The sequence below is a fragment of the Tenrec ecaudatus genome, chromosome 6 (assembly GCF_050624435.1).
Source record: "Tenrec ecaudatus isolate mTenEca1 chromosome 6, mTenEca1.hap1, whole genome shotgun sequence".
NCBI lineage: Eukaryota > Metazoa > Chordata > Mammalia > Afrosoricida > Tenrecidae > Tenrec > Tenrec ecaudatus.
Genome location: NC_134535.1, coordinates 153,267,795 through 153,283,825, shown reverse-complemented (window position 1 = coordinate 153,283,825; position 16,031 = coordinate 153,267,795). Strand labels below are relative to the sequence as shown.

At 42.8% G+C, this 16,031-nt stretch overlaps 1 protein-coding gene across 2 annotated transcripts in view; it reads right to left on the bottom strand.

Annotated features, from left to right (window-relative positions):
- The window catches only part of USP6NL (USP6 N-terminal like), a 167,246-nt gene extending 151,672 nt beyond the window's left edge, over nt 1-15,574 (bottom strand). The window contains exon 1 of one of the 2 annotated variants that reach the window (XM_075552389.1): nt 15,329-15,574. The gene's annotated coding sequence lies outside the window, so the exon portion shown is untranslated. Of the gene's footprint in view, nt 1-15,183; nt 15,208-15,328 lie in introns of those variants that run through there. The other variant, XM_075552390.1, reaches the window with a different exon arrangement.
- Nucleotides 15,575-16,031: the final 457 nt, after the last annotated feature.

The following is a 16,031-nucleotide window of genomic DNA, read 5'->3' as shown; positions in this document are numbered from 1 at the left end:
GCGGTACTCGGAGGATGGCTAGTTCTCTTGGTAATACACTTACTTGTCTGAGTCTTGGTAGGGTGCCTTCAAAAACCAACCAGACAGACAGAAAGGTCCAGTGAAAACAGTGGCTTCCGAGGGATCTGCTACACTCATGGCGGATGGGCTGCTCAGAAGAGTATGGGAACTGTTTTTTTTGGAATTCCAAAGTGGTAATCTTGATAGATTTTCTCCAGGGACAAGATAGTTTAGGGACTTATTAAAAAGTTTTATGAAAACTGAAAACTGCATTGTGATGGGAAACCACTCCTCAGTGCAACTTTGCTGGCTTTTTTTCCCCTCACCAATGCATCACACTCTTTGCGGGGAGCCAAGGCTGTCCGAGGGCAGCAGTTCTCAACCTGTGGGTCATGACCCCTTTGAGGGTCAAACGACACTTTCACAGAGGTCGCCCAATTCATAACTGTAGCAAAATGACAGTGATGAAGTAGCAACAAAAATCAATTTATGGCTGAGGGGGTCACCACCACATGAGGAACTGTATTAAAGGGTCGTGGCATTAGGAAGGCTGAGAACCACAGTCCTAGGGGAATTATGTTAGAAAGCCTTACCCCATCCACCTGACAACCTTCAGGTTTCTTTTTCTTCCGAAACTTCAAACATTTAAAAGGAACATCCCTGAAAGATGCCAAAAAACTGCCAGTGTGACATGATATCATGTAAGTCAAAGCGCACAGAATTCTTTGGAGAAATTGTTACATGGGAATGCCATCGTTAGAAGTATACAGAACTTCAGGGGCCCACGTTGGAAGAGAATGCTTTGAAAATGATGATGGCAGCATATGTGCAAATGTGCTTGACACACTGGATGAATGTATGGATTGTGATAAGAGATGTAAGAAACCCCAATAAAAGTATTTAATAAAAAAAAGTATAAAGACCCAGATGAAGGATATGCGAGAAACCACAGCTTCACATATTGAAATTTGATTAACAAAGGTCTCTATGACTTTTGTAGCAATACTTTCTTTACTTACATGCAATAAATGTTCAATGTTGACCAGCTACTATGAGAAGGCAGTGTTGCAGGCACTTAAGAAACAGTCATGAAAAAAATGACTTATTCTGATGTAGCTTATAGTAATTCCAGAACCTTCCTTTCTTAATTCAGACTCACAGTTATCAGTTCAAAAGAGCAGAATTTCAGGTAATGTTTACTCATTCCCTATAAAGAAGAACCAGGCCATACTCAAGCCATTAGTCATTCCCACAGAAGGTCCAACCACTACACTTCCACAACTCTTGGGCTTTCTGAAAAAGAATGTTCTTTATTTTTTTAAATAATTTTTTATACCCGTGAAACAAAATGCTAAATGCCCACAGCTGTGTAAGTACTTTCCCAGTCCATGAGAGATAAAGAAAAACCTCTGTCACTGCCAGAGTGAAAAGAGGCTTGTTTATCTTATTCACTAAATCAACAGAGTACTTCCTGTTAGTAAGATCAAAGAAAGAGATGGGCTAAGAGCAAAATGAGAAACCTTTGGTTTCCTTGGTCTGTTTACACATGTATGCTAATGAGGCATGAGATAAGAGTGAGATCAAATTGCTCCTTCTACAGGTAGAATTTACCTTAGGTTTCCAGGAGGTCTTTATCAAATTCTAGAGGCTTTACTCTAAACACTTCATCTACTTTGAGGTATTCAGGAACACCAACGTCCTCCCAAGCCTTAAAGTCAAGTCAAAAATTCAAAGTGTTTAGGAACACAAGTGTCTCTATGTCTTCCTGAACTTCTCTCACTTATAGAGAAGAACACCTCTAAAAAGTGACGTTTGTTTCCACGTCTCATGCGCCTCAAGTATGGGAGAGCCCAATCAGAACCGAACATAATGGGGAGCTAAAAATGACAGACACTACACAAGGTGGGAGATCTCTCATTTTCAGAAACTTGACATCATTTAAAAAGTCAGTTAAAAATTCTAGACAACCAAATGTCTCTGAAAAATATAGAAGGCATTATGAGGAAAAGGAGACATAATTCCAGGCTCTATTTTCAAAGAATGGATATCTTGTTCAATTCTAAACCTAAGAAGATTATTTATCCATACATGTACTAAATAATAATGGGGTTATACAAATTTCACAGAAGAGCTGGAGATCCAACACTCAAGACAAACTTGGTGAACTGCAGCTACAGAACTAATTCAAGGTCATACTACTAAGGCGGACGGGAGTACAGAGACCCTGTATAAAAACTTGCTGTGATCAAGTTGAGTCCCCCTTACAATGACCCTATATGGTCAGAACTGCCCCAGAGGGTTTCCAAGGTTGTAAATCTTCACGCAGGCAGACTGTCACATCCTCCCCCAGAGTAGCTGGTGGGTTTGAACCATCAACCTTTTAGTTAGTAGTACTGTGCAACCAGGGCTACTTAAAAGACCCTACAAAGCCAAAATCAAAGCCACTGCCATTGCGTAGATTCTGACTCAAAGCAACCCTCTATATAGACTGTAAATCTTTATGAGAAGAGCAGCTTCATCTCGCCCCAGCCAAGCAGCTGGTGAGTGAGCCATCTAACACTTGCCACGCACCACCAGGGTTCCAGAAGGCCCAAAGTGAATGAAAATGAGTAAACTTCTACTCCAAAAATATAAATACATCTAACTGAAGGAAAGGAACATTCGTTTTTCTACATGGTTGATTATGGGTCTTCCAAGGAACTTACTCAAAATACATAAAAACCCTGAATGTGAATGTGTTCGCACTCTGACATTAAACAGTGGTAACTGACATTGCCACTTCACTCCTCTCAGTCTCATTTTCGTCGGTAAAATGACATCTCAAATTTCCATTCTGCATACCACTCATGACTGTTATGGGACTATGCATAAAAAAGATATGCTAAATACCTTATATATGTGACACAGTATTACTGATCTAGTTTGGTTTCATTATGAAAGAAGGGAATTGGAACACATTTTCATTATTTTCTTTCAAACACGGTAATTTATGAACTAAGAACTAATTTGAATGTATTGGCCAACTAAGAAAGCTTCTAACTTCCTTAACATTAAGAATAAGATCAATAAATTACTACAATAAACCAGGTATGAGCTGCAATGAGCCGGCTTAAAATAATAATAAGAATGGGAAAGAACTGACTGATACCTGGAATAAAGTTGAAATAACTATCTAACAGAGAAGTAGTCAAAGTTAACCCTAAAGTTTTGAGAGGACAGTCTGGATGACACTTGTGACAGTCCTCAGGGATGGCAATTCATCGGTCTTGGAGGAAATTCCTTTATGTTTAAAAAAAAAAAATTCTCAAGCTAAGTCTAGTGAATAAACTCCAAGTTCAAGGTAGGTCAGAAACAAGTGTGGCCTGCATTTTTTAAAGAGCAGGTTAGCCCATAAAGCAATGAATATCACCCGCGTGCTGCCCACTTTTTAAAAGCTGGCTGAGAATAAATTGTCAGCATACACTCTAGAGAAGGCTGGGGTGGAGGGGAAGGCTCTGAGACCAGGTTAATGGGAACAGACCTTCTAAAATGGAAATAAACTGGTGACACAACATGAAAATGCAGCCCAAATCACTGAACAATGTGTAGAAATTGTTCAATAGAAAACTGTTTTACTGTGCACACATCCACCAAAAAATACAATAGTATTCCTTAAAATGTACTACTAACTGATGTAGGGTGGGGTTCAATAACTCCAAAATCAATTTTTTAAACTCTCTTTAGTAATGAATAGCTATAGTTCATTAATGGCAACTTCTCTTGGTATTCATTTGAATTCTACATACTGCTTTAAAACTTAAATGTATCACTTCTTAATCAGACTCTTCTATCTAGTCCCTAGTTTCTATTAGCTACACACCAAGCAGGGAAATTAATATGCAAAAACATGAAAAATGACATAAAAGAAAATGGACTTGTACTCCGAACAAAGAAAGCCCAGATATTTCAGATCAACTCTCTTGCCAAAGACAAGTGAACAAAAAATATATATTAACTTTGGTTTCAAAGAGGAGCCCTGGTGGTGTTGTGGGTTACACATTGGGCTGCTAACCACAAGGATGGCAGCTCAAAACCACCAGCTGCACTGCATGCAGGAGAAAGACGGGGCCCTCTCTGACCATACGATGTACAGCCTCAGAAACGCACAGAGGCAGCTCTACTCTAGCTCATAGGGTCATTATGAATCAGAATTGCCTTGATGGTAGTACAGAGGTTTTTTTGGTTTGGATTTGTTTTTCGGTTATTTGTTTTAATTTATACTTCTAAATTATTAAAAGTGTCAGGGAATATACATTGGCACAACCACTTGGAAAATGGTTTGAGAGAAACTATTAAATCTAACCAAGTGCCACCTAGGATACAGCAATTCCATTCCTAACTATATATTCACAGGAAACTAAGGTAGACATCTAACAATATATATATATATATGAGAATATCCACCCACAGAGGCTTGAATGCCCCCAAACTGTAAATAACTCAAACATCCATTAAAAGCAGAATGAATACATTGTGACATATTCATGTAGTGCGCAATGCTATGATAGACTTTTCCAACTATAACTCAAAACTCACTGCCATCAAGTTGCGTAGCACTGTCCCTGCGGGCCTCTAAAACTGTAACTCTTTACAGGAGTAGAAAGCCTCAACTTTCTCCCAAGCACCAACTGGCTGGTTTGAAACCGCTGACTCTGAGGCTAGCAGCCTAACACATAGCTCACTAGGTCAGCAGGGCTCCTTTTCCCAAATACAGCTGCTGGAAAGTACTTCTGACCCCCCATGCTCTTCTAGAAGCTGGCCTCTGGTCACAAAGTGGAATCCATTTCTGAACTCTTCGATCCTGGGTGGACTTGTAACATCCTCAAAGAAGAGAATTCTAAGTAATAGCACATTAGGTTCCTAAGAGGCAATTTCGCTTTTGTCTGGCAGGCTCTCCTTTCAGGTCTCCGGTGACTGGCCCCAGGGACGCAGCCACTTTGTTGGGGGCAGAGCAGGCTGCCTGCAAAGGTCGCATGTAGGCTTTAGCTCATCCATCACCAGACATGCAAGCAAGCCTCAAGATACCTCTTGGCCCAGCCTTCAAGCAGCTCCTGCTGAAATCAAATGAAGAGGAAACCAGCAAGACCCACTGAGCACTGCACAAATTACAGGTGTGGGAGCTAATAAATTCTGTCACTGTTTTAAGTCCCTGAGTTCTGAGGCAATTTTAAGTGGCCACAGCAGGTAAAACAAGTACAGGACAATAAAAAAGAAACTTGCTTCATACCAATACAGTGAAACTTTAAGTTAAAGAAGTCAGACACAAAAGAGTACATGTGTTATGACAGCATTGGTATGAAAAATAAAAAAGGCAAAAGGAATCTGTGTATCAGAAGTATGAGTAATGTTTACTGAGGGAGGAGCGGAGGGAGACATTGATGGAGGAGGTGTGTGGCAAAGGCAGTTAGCCTGGTGGCACAGGAGTCATAAGTTGGGCTGCTAACTGCATGGTCAGCAGTTTGAAAACACCAGCTGCTCCACGGGAGAAAGACAGGGCTTTCGACTCCTGGAAGGAGTTACAGTCTTGGAAACCCACAGGGCAGTTCTACCCTGTCCTCCAGGTTTGATATAAGTTGGCATTGACTCAATGGCAGTGAGTTTGGTTTTTGGTTTCTTGACAGTCTTTACAGCTGAGCTGCTAAAAATGTTCTACATACTGAACTGAGTGGTAAATTAAATGTATAAAAACTATACGTTAAGATTAGTACACATCAAGGGGGAAAAAAAGAGGACCTGATGCAAAGGGCTTAAGTGGAGAGCAAATGCTTTGAAAATGATTAGGGCAAAGAATGTACGAATGTGCTTTACACAATTGATGTATGTACATGTATGGATTGTGATAAGAGTTGTATGAGCCCCTAATAAAATGTAAAAAAAAAATTTTAATTGAAGAAAAAAAAAGATTAGTACACATCATTAACTTAAAGGGGGAGGGAATGAGTGCTCTAACAATACGGAACACCAAGAGAGGCCAGGAAGCAAGTATGGAGAACCTAGTTCTTTGGGGTTTCTTTAATAGAAATGTGTGTCTAATCAAACATCAAGATTACATTCTAGGAAAGAAACATACAATAATACAATCAAGAACCCAGAGAATACATCTAAGAGCAAACAGATGAAGACTACCTCTATAAATTGGAAAACAAGTTGGAAGAAAATTCCTAGAACAAAAAGGAGGCAAAAGAATGAAAAACAGAGAAGAGCTGTGAAATGCTCAGAATAAGAAACTCTAACATTGTATACAGTTGAAGTCCCAGAAAAATTACGAGAAAGGGGAAGGAGCAATATTCGAAGAAATGATGGATGAGAACTTTTAAAACACATGAAAGACATCAAGTCACAGCATCAACAAGCTCCTGTATACTCCAAGGAGACTTAGAAAGAAAACAAACTCAACAGAATTCCAAATACAAAAAGAATATTTTAATTGCCCAAGGAAAAAATAATCAACAAAAATAAATGAACTGCAACTGATTTTCTAGTATGCAAAAGGAAGTGAAAATACTATCTTTCCAAAGTACAACAGGACACACACACACACAGTCTGATTCTACCCAGCAAAATATATCTTTCAAGGATGTGGGTAAAACAAAGACATTCTAAAACAAACAAAAAGTTTAATATGTTTTCAATACTAGATCCTCTTAAAAGAAAAAAACAATTTTATCATTTTATTGGGGACTCATACAACTCTTATCACAATCCATACATACTTCCATGTGTCAAGCACATTTTGTATATTTGTTACCATTATCATTCTCAAAACATTTGCTTTCTACTTGAACCTTGGTATCAGCTCACTTTTCCCCCTTCCTCCCTGGTTCCCCCTCCCTCATGAACCCTTGATAATTTATAAATTATTATTATTTTGTCATGTCTTACACTATTTGACGTCTCCTTTCACCCACTTTTCTGTTGTCCATTCCCCAGGGAGGAGGTTATATGTAGATCCTTGTAATCAGTTCCCCCTTTCTATCCTACCTTCCCTCTACCCTCCGGGTATCGCCACTCAACACTGGTCCTGAAAGGATCATCCATCCTGGATTCCCCTGTTTCCAGTTCCTATCTGTACCAGTGTATATCCTCTGGTGTAGATGGATTTTTAAGGTAGAACTGGGATCATGATAGTGGCGAGAGGAAGCATTAAAGAACTAAAGGAAAGTTGTGTCTTTCATCAGTGCTGTAATGCCCCCTGGCAGGCTCATCTCCTTTCCATGATACTTCTGTAAGGGGATGTCCAGTTGCCTACAGATGGGCTTTGGGTCTCCACTCCACACTCCCTGTCATTCACAATATGATTTTTTGTTTTTTGGTGCCTGATACCTGGCCCCATCTACACCTCGTGGTCACATGGGCTGGTGTGTTTCTTAAATATGGGCATTGTTGCTTCTCAGCTGGATGGCCACTTGTTTATCTTCAAGCCTTTAAGACCCCAGACACTATAACTTTTGATATCCGGGCACCATCAGTTTTCTTCACCACATTTGCTTACATACCCGCTTTGTCTTCAGTGATCATTTTGGGAAGGTGAGCCACATGGAATGCCAGTTTAATAAAACAAAATATTCTTGCATTGATGGAGTACTTGAGTGGAGGCCCAATGTCCACCTGCTGCCTTAATACTAAACCTATAAATATATGCACATAGATCTATTTCCCCATCATCATATATAAATATATTTACATATGCACATGTTTGTATTTAGACCTCTACAAATGCCCTTTGCCCTAGACCTCTACAAATGCCCTTTGCCTCCTCTATTTCCTAAAAGAAAATATTTAAGGGCATTTTTCAATAGCAGAAAAATGATTCTAGACAGAAGGTCAAGGATGGAGGAAGAAAATGAAGTAAATCTAATTGAAATCAGTTTGTTTGTTTTTTAACTAAGGGAAACAGCAAAATAAAACAATATAAATAAAACTATACTGGTGAAAAAAATATATATATATATCTAAAAATATGATAACAATTGAATAAGAATTAAAATTTGGTTAATTTTTCCTCAAGTCCTTACATTGTCTCAATGGTGACCGTTTTAATGTTAAACTTTGAAAAATCAAGAAAACATTGGAATGTCTTAGGGAACTACTAAAGGAGTAGTAAGTTTTACACACACACACACACACACACACACACACACATACATATACATATATCACTCTTACTACTACTGAGTTGATTCTGCCTCATAAAACATATACACACCATGCTAACAAAAAGTAAAATGGAATCATTATCTATAAAAGCAACCTGAAACAACGCTAATAAAAGGAACAGGTGGAACAGATATAATTTTCCATTAATTTTTAAACACTGATGTCAATAAAGAATTATTGTAAGCCAATTCATCACCTTTGATAATAGCAACAGGAAAATACACAGCAACACTTAGCTGCCTGCCTCACCCCAAAACACACAGACCTCCCTCTAACCTCTATAGATTTTTTTCCCTTTGTAACTGGCTTTTCAAAAGTTTATTTTACCTTACCTTTTGTTATATTACCATAATAGCAATACTCACAAGGGTTTAAATGTCCAAAACAGAATAAAAAGAGAAACAAAAAGCCTCAAGGCCTACTGGCTTTATAAATACTGTATTTAGTCCATAATAAAATATTAATTTGTAATGACTAATTTATATTACATTACTAGGAAGAATTCATGTCCCTTTACTTATGTCATAAAAAATCTTACCCTAACATTTAATACACTTGCTAGTATATTGAAAAGAAAATTTCACAATAAAACTGCTTACACTAGCCACCCTGTGGGGGAAAAGATGAGGCTTTCAACTCCCATAAAACTGCTTTTAACTTTTTCTATATTTACATCTGTCAGGTACAAGATGTACACCATAGATTAAAGAATAGCTGATAGGCACATCGAGAGAAAGACGAGGTCCTCTACTCCCGTACAGATGTATGGCCTCAGAAAGCCACAGGCACAGTTGTGTCGTGTCCTACAGGGTCGCTATGAGTCAGAACACCATCTCAATGAGTTGACAAGCAAGTGCAATTCCAGAACTACTCTGAATCTTTCTAAAAGCACATGAAACTACCTGCCATTTGCTAAATTTAATTTCAGGGTGAACTGCTACTACAATTTTGTGAAGATTGACATTTTAAATAAGGCAATCTAACCTGTTCAAAGGGAAAAATGTAATTAAAATACTATCCTAATACCATATAACGTCTCTATAAAGAAACTGAGGAACCTTTTATTGCGTTTAACCTCAGTTTAACAATTTCTAAGTTAACAGATAAACCAACCAAAGCTCTAAAAGTAAATACCATATATTCATAAATAGAGTTTTTCTGCACATTTTTGAATGCAGTTTTTGTGGTAAAATCCGGTGCCTTGGCTGATATTTGGGTTGACTTATACTCAAGTACATACGGTACCAAAGTGCTGTGAGAGCCAAGTCTAGTGTGGAGAGCTAGCCAAGCTGCACAGGCTTGTTTTCTGAACTGGCGAGAATGAAATTGCGCCACTTCATCTGATTGGCTCTTCCCTATGTAACTGACAATGATGATGTTCCCTGTAAGCGACTAAGTAACGTACACTCACTGCCATCAAGAAGGTGTCAACTCACAACAACCCTCTAGACAGGGTAGAACTGCCCCGTGGGTTTCCCAGACCGTAACTCTTTACAGGAGTAGAAACCTTGTCTTTCTCCCATGGAATGGCTGGCCGGTGGGTTTGAACTGCTGAGCTTGTGATTAGCAGCCCAACACATAACCCTTACACCACTAGGGCTGGTCAGTAATGTGCAAGCGTTCTTATTTAATTTTCACAACGGTTGCTCCCAGTACAGTATGCATGCTCTTTTCTCATTCTGAACGCAACTCTCCCTTCCTTCTACTTCTGAATACTAAAATCAAGACCGCTTCTCTAGTTACAGATTTGATAGTGCTCTATCCTTGGGGTCAGGGGCGTGGGGGGTTCTGTTATGAGTCAAACTCAACTCCATGACATTACATTTCGTTTGGAGTTTTTGTTCTGGTTTTGTTTTTTGTTTGTTTTGTTACTTCAAAGGATCTCGCCTACCTGTTGTTGAAAACAAAGTAGCAAAAGCCCGAGGCACAATGAAGGCACTCAAGAAAAACTTGAATAAACAAACTAGGGTGGCAAAGAGTGACCAGCTCCAACTACCATTCCTTTCAATTTCACAAAGAGATTCAAAAGTAATTTGTATGTGGTAATGGCACTCGCCAATTGAGAGTCCAAAGCTTTAAGGCTACTCCCATGCTCTTTGTTAGTGTGCAATGCTGAAACATGTCACAAATCAGCTTGTTTCCTAATTAATTTCATTACTGCATTGACTTGTGTGTTTGTCCAAGTAGACTAGAGAAACAAATTCACTGACGCTCATATGTGTAAGAGAGAAAAAGAGCAATTGTATGTTAAGACACATCCCATCCCAGTCCAGATCAAGTTCTTAAGTCGGACATTAGCCCATATGTCTGATATTAGTCCATAAATTCCTCTTTAGACTCATGCAGCCATGCAATGATGTCGAATGCAGGAAAATCACAGGCCAGTGGGTAGGAAGTCTTATAGATCCAGTGGCAGGGTAAGCATCTCAGCACTGGCATGAGTATCCAGGTGGCTCTCCAGCTCCAGGTCTCTGGCTCCATCAGTGTGTCTCTGTGTGGCTTGTCAACAGGAATGTGAAACAGAGAATGTATCCCGATTCCAGGGAGGATGACAGGAGTTCCCAGAATCCTCAGAAGGCCATGCCCAGACAGAGACCTCACTGATAGGCTAGACTCCTACCCTTCACTCAAGCTGACAGGAGATTATGTAACCGCCACATCTTCCACTGTAAAAACAAACATTACCTTCTAAATGGGGATGCGGGGGTGGGGTGGGGGCTGAATCTCTAAATATAATTATATCATATACCTAGAATATAAAATGAAGGGACCAACAACTACAACATTCTTACAATTGATGGTTTAGAAATGGGGTTGTTAATAAAAATATTAGTGCACTAGTTATAAAATAACTCACTCCACCCAGTCAACTCCAACTCCACTTGATTCCAACTCTAGTCACCCCATAGGACAGAGTAGAACTGTCCTTTGGGTTTCTGAGACTTTAAATTTTTACAGGAGCAGACTGATTCATCTTTCTCCTGCAGAACAACTGGTGGGTACAATCCACTGCCCTTATGGTTAGCAGTCCAATGCATAGCCCACTATGCTACCTACTAGCTGCCATCAAGTCAATTCCGACTCACAGCCACCCTAACGGACAGGGCAGAACTACATCTGTGAGTTAACAAAACTGTAACACCTTTACAGGAGTAGAACACCCTATGTTTCTCTCACAGAGCAGCTGGTGGTTTCGAACCACTGACCTTGCGGATCACAACCCAACCTATGCTACCAGGGCTCTTGAATTATAAAATACGAATGGTTAGTGAAACTGTGAACATTAACTGAAAAATGCAATAAGCACTGTCTCTTTTACCAGATCAGAAGTAGCAATTCCCAATGTGTTCCTATTTGGGCTCAATGTATTACCAGTTTCAAACACTCCCAGTACTTTTTAACCAAAGTGATTGTGTTTGCTTTCAATTGCCACTAACTTGAACTGACTGGCTCCAACTGAGACGGATGCCACATGGTAGCAAAGAATGACCACAGTCAACTGACATTTGGCATTGTTGGCCCATACTGCATCACTGTAGCAGGGAGTTATCATGGTTCCCAATCGATGCTTAAGAGTGATCAATTAAAGATGGTTCTAAAGCTGCCGCTCCTGGCTGGCGTGTTTAACCAATGGTAGGTGTCTTACTATGAGTTATCTGCATGTCTACACAGTGAGTCAGAATCATTTCAAGGCAACCAAAAACGTCAAAACATTGTAAAATGTGGTAATAAACCGTCTTTAAATGAAAAATGTACAACCAAGGTCTGAGAGCTAGCTAAAGCACTAAGTAGGCATCAACATTGTAATTCATGTACCAAATTCTTAATGTTTGGCACATGATTTTTCTTTGATGCTTTAGAGATAACTCATTAATTACTCAAAGGTATCATGAGCAAAAAAAATGTGTTAACTTGAGACACCTGTGCAGGCAGTCCCTAAAATACAAATGGGTTTGTTTCTAGATTGGACTGTAAGTAGAATTTGTACATAGATTGGCACTTAGGTACAATTTCTATCGAATGCCAGTCAAATGCTTGTCTGTATAGAATAAGATAGACCTCAAAAAGCTCGTGGAAAAATGGAATTAGAGGATAATGGATTCTTTGCAAGGAAGTCCTGGGCTGCCAACCAGCAGGTCCACAGTTTGAACCCGCATCTATGAGTCTGAATCAACTCGGTGGTAGCAGATATTTCAGTGGCTTTGGGGAAGAGTGATTCACAGCCTCAGCTCCATAAAGACTGACAACCTCTGAAGCACTAGGGACACGTTCCACTGTAGCCTACAGGGTTGCTGTGGGTCAGAGTCAACAGCAGTGGATTTCATCAGTATGAAGAGCACAAGCAGTGCACTAGGCTGCTTACTGAAAGGTTGGTGGTTCAATCCCACCGTGCTCTCCAAGGAGAAGATATGTCTCTAAACATTAAACAAAACCGATTGCCACAAAGTCGGTTCCAACTCACAGTGACCCTATGTAAATATTTCTCCCTTGAAGCAGCTGGGTAGTTTGAACTGCTAGCAGTTAGTTTACTGGACAGTGCAACCAGGACTCCTTCTCCATTAAGATTTGTGTTAGTCCAGGTGGACTAGAGAAACAAATCCAGGGGGGCTCAAATATGTGTAACAGTTTCATATCAAAAAGTAAGCTCCTGGACTCTGGCTGCCATCAGCATGGCTCCATGTGGCTTGTCGACAGGAATGTCTCGCAGGGAGACAAGCAGAGATTCTGTGAGCTATTTGTCTCCTTGGCCCCTCTAAATGAGGTCAAGATGCGACCTGACTGACAAACTAGACTCCACCCCTTCGCAAATTAACATCAGATTATGTACCACAAGATTAAAAAAGAAACCTCTTTGCCATCAAGTCGATGCCCACTCATAGCCTAGCCACCTGCAGGGCAGGGCAGAACTGCCCCCTGAGTTTCTGTGCCTGTAACTCTTTACAGGAGAAGAAAGCCTCCTCTTCCTCCTGAGGAGCCACTGGTGGTTTCAAACTCATGACTCTGCAGTTTACAGGCCAGCATGTAACCACTATGCCACTAAGACTCCTCCATAAAGATTACGACCTTGGAAATCCTAGGGAGCAGTTTCACTCTGACCTATTGGGTCACTATGTGTCAGAATCAACTCTACAGCAATGGGCTATAGTCTACCAATATATTTCTATGGGTTATATAGACTGCCAATATACCGTATATACTCGAATATAAATCGAATTTTTCGACACATTTTTATGCAGTTTTTGTGGGAAAAATTAGGTGCCTCAGCTGATATTCAGGTCGGCTTATACTCAAGTGTATACGTTAATTATGAGTAATTTAGAGTATCAGTGAGAAAGCATGTCTACAATTTGAATATTCATCCTCTTTTTTCCCTCTTGTTTATTTCGTAGAAGACTTTCAGACAGTCAACTTTAATGTGCTCTATGCATAAAGGGGTTAGGAAAGATTGTTAACCTGGGCCAATGACCAATCATTGGAAAGTGCAACACCAATGGCACTAGCGAACAAGTGGCCATACCAACGTGGCGCCCTGGTGGTGAGGTGGCCAGGAGGTCATTTGCAAATCGGAAGGTGAACAGTTGGAAACCACCAGCCAGGAGATGCATGCAGTCATCTACTTCCAAAAGACTGAGCACAGTCTTAAAGACTCTACAGTACACACAATAACATGTAGAACACATCATCCATTTTAATTAATAAACTAGGTCATATTTACACATTCTAGAAAAGCCATCTTGGAAATATTTTTTGATAACTTCACTCTCTGGCAGAGTGAAAAAAATGTAAGTAAATGTATCACTCTTCATCTGACTCTAGGTAATTTGTTAATCCTTATTAAGACTGCTCAACAAAAGGGGACGGTACCCTGGCCTCCCACTGACAGAACTTTCCAGAGATTCAATACAGGAGGGTGATCTCTAAAGTTCTTCCTAACTTGTCTGAGCTATGAAGTATTAAATATCTATCTGTATAACAGAATTAACTAGGTCTGAAATCGCCTTCCTCTAGCAAGCAAAACTCCAGTTAAGTAATGCATTTAACAGAGCGTGGCCACTTGTCCGCCACTGCTGTTACATGATTTCCAATGACTGGGCACTGTCATAGTTCAACAATCTTTCTCAGTGCCATTATGCAAAGAGCACATTCATGTCGTCTTTAAAAAAAGCATCTAAGAAGTAAACAGGAGGAGGGGGAGGGACGGATTCATCTTCAAATTATGGACATGCTTCCTGGTTGATTAATGAACTTCTTGCATATTCTGGCAGTAAAATAGCCAAGGTACACCGTTCTCGCCCATTAGAAATGTCACACCATTAATTGAACTAAAAAACTCACTGCCACCTATCGAGTCACTGCCACTCAAAGCGACAGTGGCTGGTTCCTAGCTATCCTAACTACTTCCCCGCCCGGCCCCCCAAACTTTGCCAAGACGCTCAGATTCCCAAGTCTCCCCGATCCCTCAGCCCACTTGCCCGGACCGTGAAGTTCACCTCCTCTCCCGGCCGGGACGAAACAAAGTTCCGAGGCGTCGCGGCCATACAATTTACAAAGAAAGAAGTTTTTCTTCTTCAGCCCGGCCCACTTGGTCCCTAGAGGACGCAACTGAAACTTGCATAGGAGACACGTCTCCCCGGGGACCGAAACTCGCGCTGGGGGAGGGGGAGGGGGGCGGACGGCTGCACCTCCCCCAGTATCTGGTCAACGCCGGCCCCGCCCACGAGCCCCGCCGCGTCCACCCGCAGGTCCCCCGCCGGCCGGCTCCCCGGGGACGGACCCTGCCCGCAACCCCGGACGCCCCCCGCACCGGAGCCCTCCGGGCGGCCGCGCCCCCCACCCGCCCGTCTGCCAATCACGGCCGCAGAACCCTAACACCCAGATTCCAAGGGGGGCCACCGCGGACAGCCCCGCGCGCGCTCCCTGGAACCCCGGTCCCACAGACCGCCCCCCTCGAGGGCTAAGCAGAAGGGAGCCTCCGCCTGGTCCCACCTCCTCCCGGGTCTGGGAATGGCGGCGTCCGGCTCCCCCGGGGCCAACACCAAGTCAGCGCCGGGCCGCGGGGGGGACGGGAGAACCCCGGCGACCGTCGGCGCCGTGCGGGCACCTGCGGCGGGCTACCAGGAAAGGAAGTTACCTCAGGACCGTCCCGTCGGCAGAGGCTGTGCGCGGTGGGCGGGGGGCGGCGCGGGCCGCAGAGCAGGTCCGGCGCGGCGGCGCGGCGCGGCGGCGGCGGCTACCGCAGTGCCCTCCACCCCATTGTTTCCCTTCCAAGAGGATCCCGGCGACGCCGAGCCCGGGAACCAGGAAGTTCCCCGGCGCGACACCTCCTGCCGCCGCTATGGAAACGGCCCCCGCCTCCCAGGGCGGCTCGCCCGGGACCCCGCCTCCGCGCAGGCGGCCCCGCCCGCCTCACCGGCCGCGGCCAACCGTGGCCGCTGCGGCTGCGGCCGCGGCCGCCGCCATCTTGGCGCGGCCCCGGCTGCCCCCCGGCGGCACGTGCGCGCCGCCCCCGCCGCCCGCGGGCACGCGCGCCGCTGCGGGGCGCCGGGTCCTGGAGACGCGCGGCGCGGGCGTGCGGGCGGCTTTGATCCGGGCTCAGCGACGGGCTCTGCTGGACCGAGGCGCCCCGGCCTGGGACGCCAGCGACCAGGGCCGGGCCCGGCTGCAGCCCGGACCGAGAGCAGGCTCCGAGGCGCGCACCGCGAGAAAGCAAAAAATCGGTGTTGATAGGAGGTCTGGAGACCTGGATTGGGCAACAGAATAGGGGTCAAGAGCCAGCATTACCAGGTTTTTCATTTCTGGCTCAACTGCTTAACCAGGTGTCCGCTTCTGAACTT